Below are 7607 nucleotides of genomic sequence, written 5' to 3'. Positions count from 1 at the left end.
ACTCCAAGGGCTACATTCTGACCCTCTGAAGGCTGGGAGCTTAACCCAGTCTGCAGCTGGGCGTAGCCACAGCTCTCTGGCTGAAGTTCCCAGCTCTCCTGGGCCGGGGCTACCTCACTCAGGTCCTGTTCAGGGCAGGCTGCATCCCACCCACCATTCTCCCTCATGTTCACAGCTAGCTCAAGAGGAAGTGGAAAGAAACTCTACTAGGCCAGTGTGTAGAGCAGCTGGTCATACCAGACAAGCTTTCACAAGTAGTTACTTTAATTCCTGAGCAGAATGGATTTGGGATGGCTTTAGGCACTAGGAATCTCTCTCTCTCTCTCTCTCTCTCTCTCTCTCTCACACACACACACACACACACACACACACACACATACACACCTGCCCCCTCCCATTCAGTATAAAGTCTTGCACTCATTCAAATTTATTCTTAAGTATTTTATTATGTTTGATGGATTACAAATAGAACTGTTTACTTCATTTCTTTTTCAGATTGTTCATTGCTATGTTCTAGAAGCACATTTCATTTTTGTATATTGATTTTGTATTTTGTAATCCTGCTGAACTTGCTTCTTAGCTCTCATACTTTCTATATATTCCTTAGAACTTTCCATGTCATCTGCAATGGAGATGGTTTCACTTCTTCTTTTCTGATCTGAATGCCTTTTATTATTATTTTTCTTTCCTAATTGACTAGAATCTCCAGCAGTATTGAATGAACGTGACAGGAACAGACATTCTTGTTTTGTTCCTGATATGGGATGAAGGCATTAAGTCTTTCACCATTTAGCTGTGGGTTTTTCTAAAACAAGTTCTTTATCAGATGGAGAACTTTCCCTTCTATTTCTAATTTGTTGAGTGAGTTTTTCTTTAATCATTAAAGGTATGAAATTTTGTCAAGTGATTTTTTTGTGTGTCTGTTGAGATAATCATGTGAGTTTTGTCTTATATTCTATTCTTTTTCCATTCTTTTTTTTTTGTGTGTGTGTGGTGCTGGGGATTGAACCCAGGGCCTTGTGCATGTGAGGCAAGCACTCTACCAACTGAGCTATATCCCCAGTCCTCACAAATTCATTTTTAACAACACTGATAGAATTTATTGGCATTTGTGTTTTATTTTATGCAAGACATTTTATATTATTTCTCTTCATTCTTCCAGCTGCCTAATATGTTAGGCAGTGTTATTATCTCCATGTTATCAGTGATGAAATTCAGGAGTGAAAAAGGAAGAGAAGCTTCTTCTTACTTGGTCTGCTGGGAGCTGAACTGGCTCTGGCTGCTGGCCATGGTACCCTCCTGATGAACAAAAGTACTTTCCAAGAGCACCAATGTCTTACAGGGTCACCATAAACAATAATGACAGAGCAAGAAAGAGGCAAGATCACTCCATAAATATGTCTGAACATGGACAAAATCAAGATCACCATGAAACCATAAAAATGGCTCAACATTTCTGAGCATTTGCATTTTTCCCATTTAATTTTCACAACAGCCCAGTGAAGCTAAGTACTCTTCCTAGGAATTAGGTTCTGAGGTTGGAGGTGGCAAAATCACTTGCTCAAGGGCACAAAGCCAGCAGGAGTGGAGCCAGGATCCAAACCCAGGCCACCTGCCTGCCGAAGTCACAAGCTAGGCTCCACATGTGCTAACAAAGCCCACTTTTTATAGGTAGGACAAGTCCTGATACCCCTCAACACCAATGCAGAGCGCTGGTAGTCACTGAACTGGCCAATGTGTCATAAGTCAAGAGGCCTAAAGAATTTCTTGTCTTCTTATGGAGTCTAGGACAACTGGATCTATGGTGAATTGGGTCCAACTTACTAAGTTTTAGAGTAAAAATCAACTTACTTGGGACTGAGGTGGTACTTAAGATGGGGAAATTTCAATACAAAAATGGAGAAGGTCCTGGGCACACTGGGACAAGTTAGTCATCTCACTTAACATCTGGCAATGGGCAGGGAAGCAGAGACAGAGCACTGGCTGGCCTAACTCTGCCCAGGTAGAGGAAGATGGAGAAAATAATAGATGACTCTTGGCCTTTGGGTGTGTTATCCCACCCACCAGTACTATTGACCCAGTCAAGGTTTTGTGTTCTACTAGTCAGAAAAACAACTTATCCCCTTGCATGGGGGGAAAGGGGTCATAAGTATTTGCATTCCAGCAAAGAGCCCCAGGTGAGAGTGTGAGCTTTCCTCTGACTACAGCCTTCCTTGGGGAGGGGGCTGGACTGTGGGGGATGAACTGGAGCGAGCATTGAACAGCTAGGAATAACCACTCAGAACAGACAGAAGACATCATTGTGGGAGAAGGCTGGAGTTCAACCTGGCTCTGGCTGTGATCATTGAACTTCTTTAACCCTCTTTCCCATCTGTAAAAGGAGATGCTGAGATAGTTCTGTGCCCTTGAGCAAGTGATTTTGCCATCTCCAACCTCAGAACCTTTTAGAGATGCTGGAAGGATTACACAGGCTACTACTGGTGAAGAATTTGTCATAATATCCTGTACATAGTAGGTGCTGATAAATGGTAGTTGTTATTTTTAAATTTATATAATTATTTTAGAAATGAGCCTATATCCTGATTGGAGATGTGCCCCATGGAGATGGAGCACTTCTTTTTAAATATATATTTTTATTTGTTCTAATTAGCTATACATGACACTAGAATGAATTTTGACACATCATGCATAAATGGAGTACAATTTCTCATTCATCTGATTGTACATGATGTAGTTACACAGATCATCTAATCATATATGCACATAGACTAATAATGTCTGATTCATTCTACCCCCGTACCCCCTCTTCTCCCTTCACTCTCCTCTGTCTAGTCCAAAATACCTCTATTCTTGAGATGTAACATTTTTATGCACATAAAAAAATCCCAGTTTAAACTGCCCCTGGGAAGGGAGGGGGTATAGGAATAGGAAAGACAGCAGAATGAATCTAACTTGCCTTTCCTATATACATATATGAATACACCACAGTGAATCTCCATATCATGTACATCCCCAAGACTGGTATCCAAATTAGGGTAAGACATAATTAATTTTTGTAAAAATATGTCAAAATATATTCTACTGCCATGTATCACTGATAACAAGTTAAAAAAGGGGAAATAAAAAAAACAAACCTGCAATTAATTAAATTCGAGTGCAAGTCAGATGTATACTACCAGGGGGCATGCTATAATGCCACGGCTGCCAAGACAGTTTGCCTGGCTGGGCTACAATGGCCCAGTGGGCTACAATGGGCCCTACCAGCACAAAGCATGTTTGTTATTCTGTAAACCTTTTCATAAAATATGCTTTAAAACTCATGTGGTGAGTTTTAAATTTATTTAATTAGCAACTAGCATTTATAGGTATATTCAAAGAAGGACATAATTTAGAGCAAAATTCAAAGTCCTAAGCACCTAAGTGAAGTCTCTCTCAGCACTTTCACACTCCAGTGGCACTTGGGATTTCCCTCTCCATGGCTAGGATGTCCATCAACAGCAAAATGGATAAATAAATTTTGGCGTATTCATGTAACGGAATACTAAGTAGATATGGAAACAAACACTGCATCACACACAACAGATTTTGTAAACATAAAACTGACTGTATAGGCCAGATATAAAAGAATAATACTGAGCCAGTGCGGTGACACAGCCTGTAATCCCAGTGACTTGGGAAGCTGAGGCAAGAGGATTACAAACAAATTAGAGACCAGCCTTGGCAACTTAGTGAGACTCTGTCTCAGGGTAAAAAATAAAAAGAGATGGGAACATAGCTCAGTGGTAGAATGCCACTGGGTTCAATTCCCAGTACTGAAAAAAGAAGGAGGAAGACTGATAATACCAAATGACTGCATTTACATAAAGTTCCAAAACTGATCAGAATAATTATGTTAGAAATCAGGATGGTGTTTGCCCTGAGGGCCAGGAGAGCCATGATTGGAAGAAAGTACAGAAGGGTTCTCAGGTACTAGAATGTTCTATTTCATGATCAGGGTGCTGTTTACACAGGTGTGTGTAACAGTGTCTTAATCTGTTTCCTATTGCTCCAATGGAATACGTGATACTGAATAATTTATAAAGAAACAAACATTTCTTTTCACTCTGGGAACTGGGAAATCCAAGGTTGAGGTATTGCATCTAGGGAGACCTTCATGTTGGTGGGGACTCTAGAGAAAGAACCAAGGCGGTGTGGGGACTCACACGATGAGGGGGCCCCATACAAGAGGGGCTTAAACCAGCCAAACTTTATAATAGACCCACTGTAGAGATAACTCATTAGCCCATTTACACATTAATCTAAGAATGGATTAATGTATTCACAAGGGCAAAACTCGTTTTACCTAATCACCTCCCAAGATTCCACGCCTTTAAGTATTATTAACCTATGACTTTGGGGATTAAGTTTCCAGCACATGACAAACATTCAAACCACAGCAAATAATAAAAAGTCACCTAGCCTCAGGCTGAGGACTCATGCACTTTTCTTCATATATGTCAAGTTTTAATTAAACATTTACTAAAATAAATCTGGGGGTAAAGAACAGCATGTGCATAATGGACAAAAGGAACCTTGGGTTTGTGGCTACCAAGTAAGTGACACCTCCTTCCCAGTGGCATCACAAAGGGTGTGACCACGACTTAGTATGTCATCTCCTAGGCACTGGGGATTAGCCCAGGAGCAGACACCTAACTCAAGTGAGCTGATCAGAGCCCTTCCCTAAAGTAAGGATGCCTGTTGAACAAACTTCCCCCTGATGCTGGGGTTGCAGATGAGAGCAGGAGAGTCCCAGATGCTTCTAATCCCAGTTTCGGTCCTTCCTCAACTTGCCAGAATCTTCATTCTTTTAATTCTGTGAGTCAATCCTATATCCCTCCCAATTAGGTGAAACAATAAATTGCTTTTTATGCTTAAGCTTGTTTAGTTTAGTTCCTGACACTTAAAACCAAAGAGTCTTGACTAACCCATTGAGCAACTGGGTGGATGGCAGGGCCACTGTATTAGGCACACAGGAGGAAGAGAAAGAGCAAGTGGCCTGAGACCATCTCATCTGGGAAGGGGCAGATCTCTTCCTACTCAGGAGCTTTTCACAGCCTGACAATGGTGTTCTGTGTCATCAGTTTCTATGCCTGTGGTCTCGACTATCCCCCAAGGTAACCACACTAATGTGTAATCACTTCCTAACTTGGAGTTCAAATTAAGTTTATATTTGCTTAAACTATCAAACTCATTGACTTTGAGACTCCAACCAGCCTAGCTTAGAAATATTTTTTTCCTCCTGGGTTTCTCCCGTCAGTAAGAACCATGAAGCCCACAGGGGTGCTTACCTAGATCAAGGGCCTGAGTTCTGGCCATGAAAGTCCTCAGGAGAGGCTGACTCTTCTGTTTTTGCTCTCAGTACCACATGGTGTCACTGTTGAAATAGACAGTTGTATCCCTCTGTCATTGTCCTGCCTTTGTCTCCTAGCACTGATGAAATACAGCTGCTCCAGCTGTTCCCATTATTCTTCACCCACTACTGGACAGTCTAGGTGGTTCCCCTCTACCTGATTCCCCTCTACCCCCTCTCCTGGAGTGAGGCTTAGAGGGCATCACAGGGCATACCACAGGCTCCACACCCCTGGGGACAGAGAGTTTGGCTGACCCCCATTTTCCCAGCTCAGACCTACCTCTAGTTCCTCAGCTCAGGACATGGACACCAGTGTCATAGACATTTCCCCATGGCCTGCTCTACCAGGGTAACAGGCTCTAAAAAGGTCTCTACCTGCAACTTCAGCTGCTCCGTGCCCTGGGCTACGTACCCCCCCCACCCCCCGACTTCTTCATTCTTCCCCTAGAATGAGGGAAATCCTAACTCAGGCCCAATCCTGTCCCTATTTCCTACTTGATGATGAACTCCTAAGAGTTGTGGATGCAGAGGGTACCAAGTGACATACTCTCCTGTGTGGGAGACAAAGACAACATATCTTATTTTTAAAAAATAATAGTTGTTACCTTGAGACCATTTTAGGAATTGCACCATATGTATAATAGTCATAAGAATCAAGGCTGTTATTTTGCTGTGTTATTGAAACAATGCTTACATATATATATATATATATATATATATATATATATATATATATATATATATATATAGTTGTAATTTGCATTCTAGTTATTTAAACAAATATTCTTGAGCAGGTTGGACAGACTATGAATGGATCTCTTTCCCCAAGAAATGAGGTAGAGGATTTTTGGAGAATGTCCTTACTGAATAGGTAGCTGAGCTTTCTCTGGAATTTGGTGGTTTTCCCAGTCCTGTAATTCCTCAGGGCTCTGGCTATTTTCCGATAATTTATGGTCTTCCAATTGCCTTTTCTTTCCCCACAAAAAATTTCAGCAAGATCCCCCCAACCTTTTTTTTTTTTTTTAAAAACAAACTGAAAGGTGCTTTTGATTTTACCAACACACTGGATACAAGATGCCATCTAGGGATTGCACAGGGTCTTCCAAAGGGGTTCCAGCCGCCCGAGCTTCTTCCTCCATTTTCCTCCCCTTTGCTGGAAAACAGCAGTTTGCATCAACTGATTTTCAGTTATGTTCTGCAGAGGTTAAGGAATATTTCCTTCAAAATAGAAGCCCACAGCTTATTATGGTTCTCCAGTTATAGACAGTATCCTCTGTAGGCAACCCTCCATAGCAGCTGGAATTTCCACCAATGTGAGGACAATGATTAATGAAAGCCAGGTAATTTTTGTAATCTGGGGAGTACTGAAGATTCCCAGATGAATGTTGCATCAGTACTTCAAAAGCATTTTCAAATGCTTCACCCAGATTGTCCAACAGAAGTCTTGCTTCATTGAAAAAAATTATGATTCTGTTCATAGAGTCTAATGTGGCATTCACTTGTATGAGATGGGAAAAGCCTTCCCCTCTTCTGAAACACACCTGCATCCTCGTCACATAACCTGCAGCCTACCATTGAAATAGCTGTGGTATTCACAGGGAATGTCACATTTGGGGAAAATCACCTAAGAATTTTTGGTGAACCTTGTGGGTCTGAAACTGCACTTTCTATAATAGGGGTTGGGCAGAAAAGAAACTAACAGGATTGTGGTCTAGGACTTGCCAAGTGTTAGTTCTCACGCTTCTAAGTTATTATTCCTGCTTTACAAATGAAGAAACCAAGGCTCAGGAAGGTTGAGCAACTTGACCAATAATATTCTCAAGAGCAAGAAAGCTGAGCCTAGCCTTTCTGTCTCCTGATGCCACCTAGGATGCTTTCCATGGACCTGTGAGGAGAAATGCCAATTAATTATTATCTTCTTGAACTCATGGCTGCAGAATGTTTGCTCCTTTTGATAAAGTCCCATGCCCCCTTTTTGGAGCAAAAAATAAATGAGCTTTTGTTCCCCCAAATTAGAGCACCTGAGGCAGAGCCTGCTTGGACCCAATAATAATAGTAGCAGCTATTGTTCAAACCAGTTTATTAGATAGAGTCTCAGTTCATTTTTGGGAAAACATGAAACAATTTAATTTGTTCAAGTAACTGTTACCAACTATGTCAATTTCCCTATTCCTGCTACATATAAATATTTGAGACATGAGAGTCTTCCTACATGGGA

General features: G+C 41.4%; 1 pseudogene; it reads right to left on the bottom strand.

Moving 5' to 3' along the window:
* Window positions 1-6135: 6135 nt before the first annotated feature.
* On the bottom strand, window positions 6136-6867 carry LOC124104076 (transcription factor Spi-C-like; annotated as a pseudogene).
* Window positions 6868-7607: the final 740 nt, after the last annotated feature.

This window comes from Marmota monax, unplaced genomic scaffold, assembly GCF_021218885.2.
Source record: "Marmota monax isolate L192 unplaced genomic scaffold, Marmota_monax_Labrador192_F-V1.1 WCK01_AAM20220418_F8-fsc00001, whole genome shotgun sequence".
Classification (NCBI taxonomy): domain Eukaryota; kingdom Metazoa; phylum Chordata; class Mammalia; order Rodentia; family Sciuridae; genus Marmota; species Marmota monax.
The sequence above is the reverse complement of the archived record's forward strand: the minus strand, read 5'-3'. Positions and strand labels throughout refer to the sequence as shown.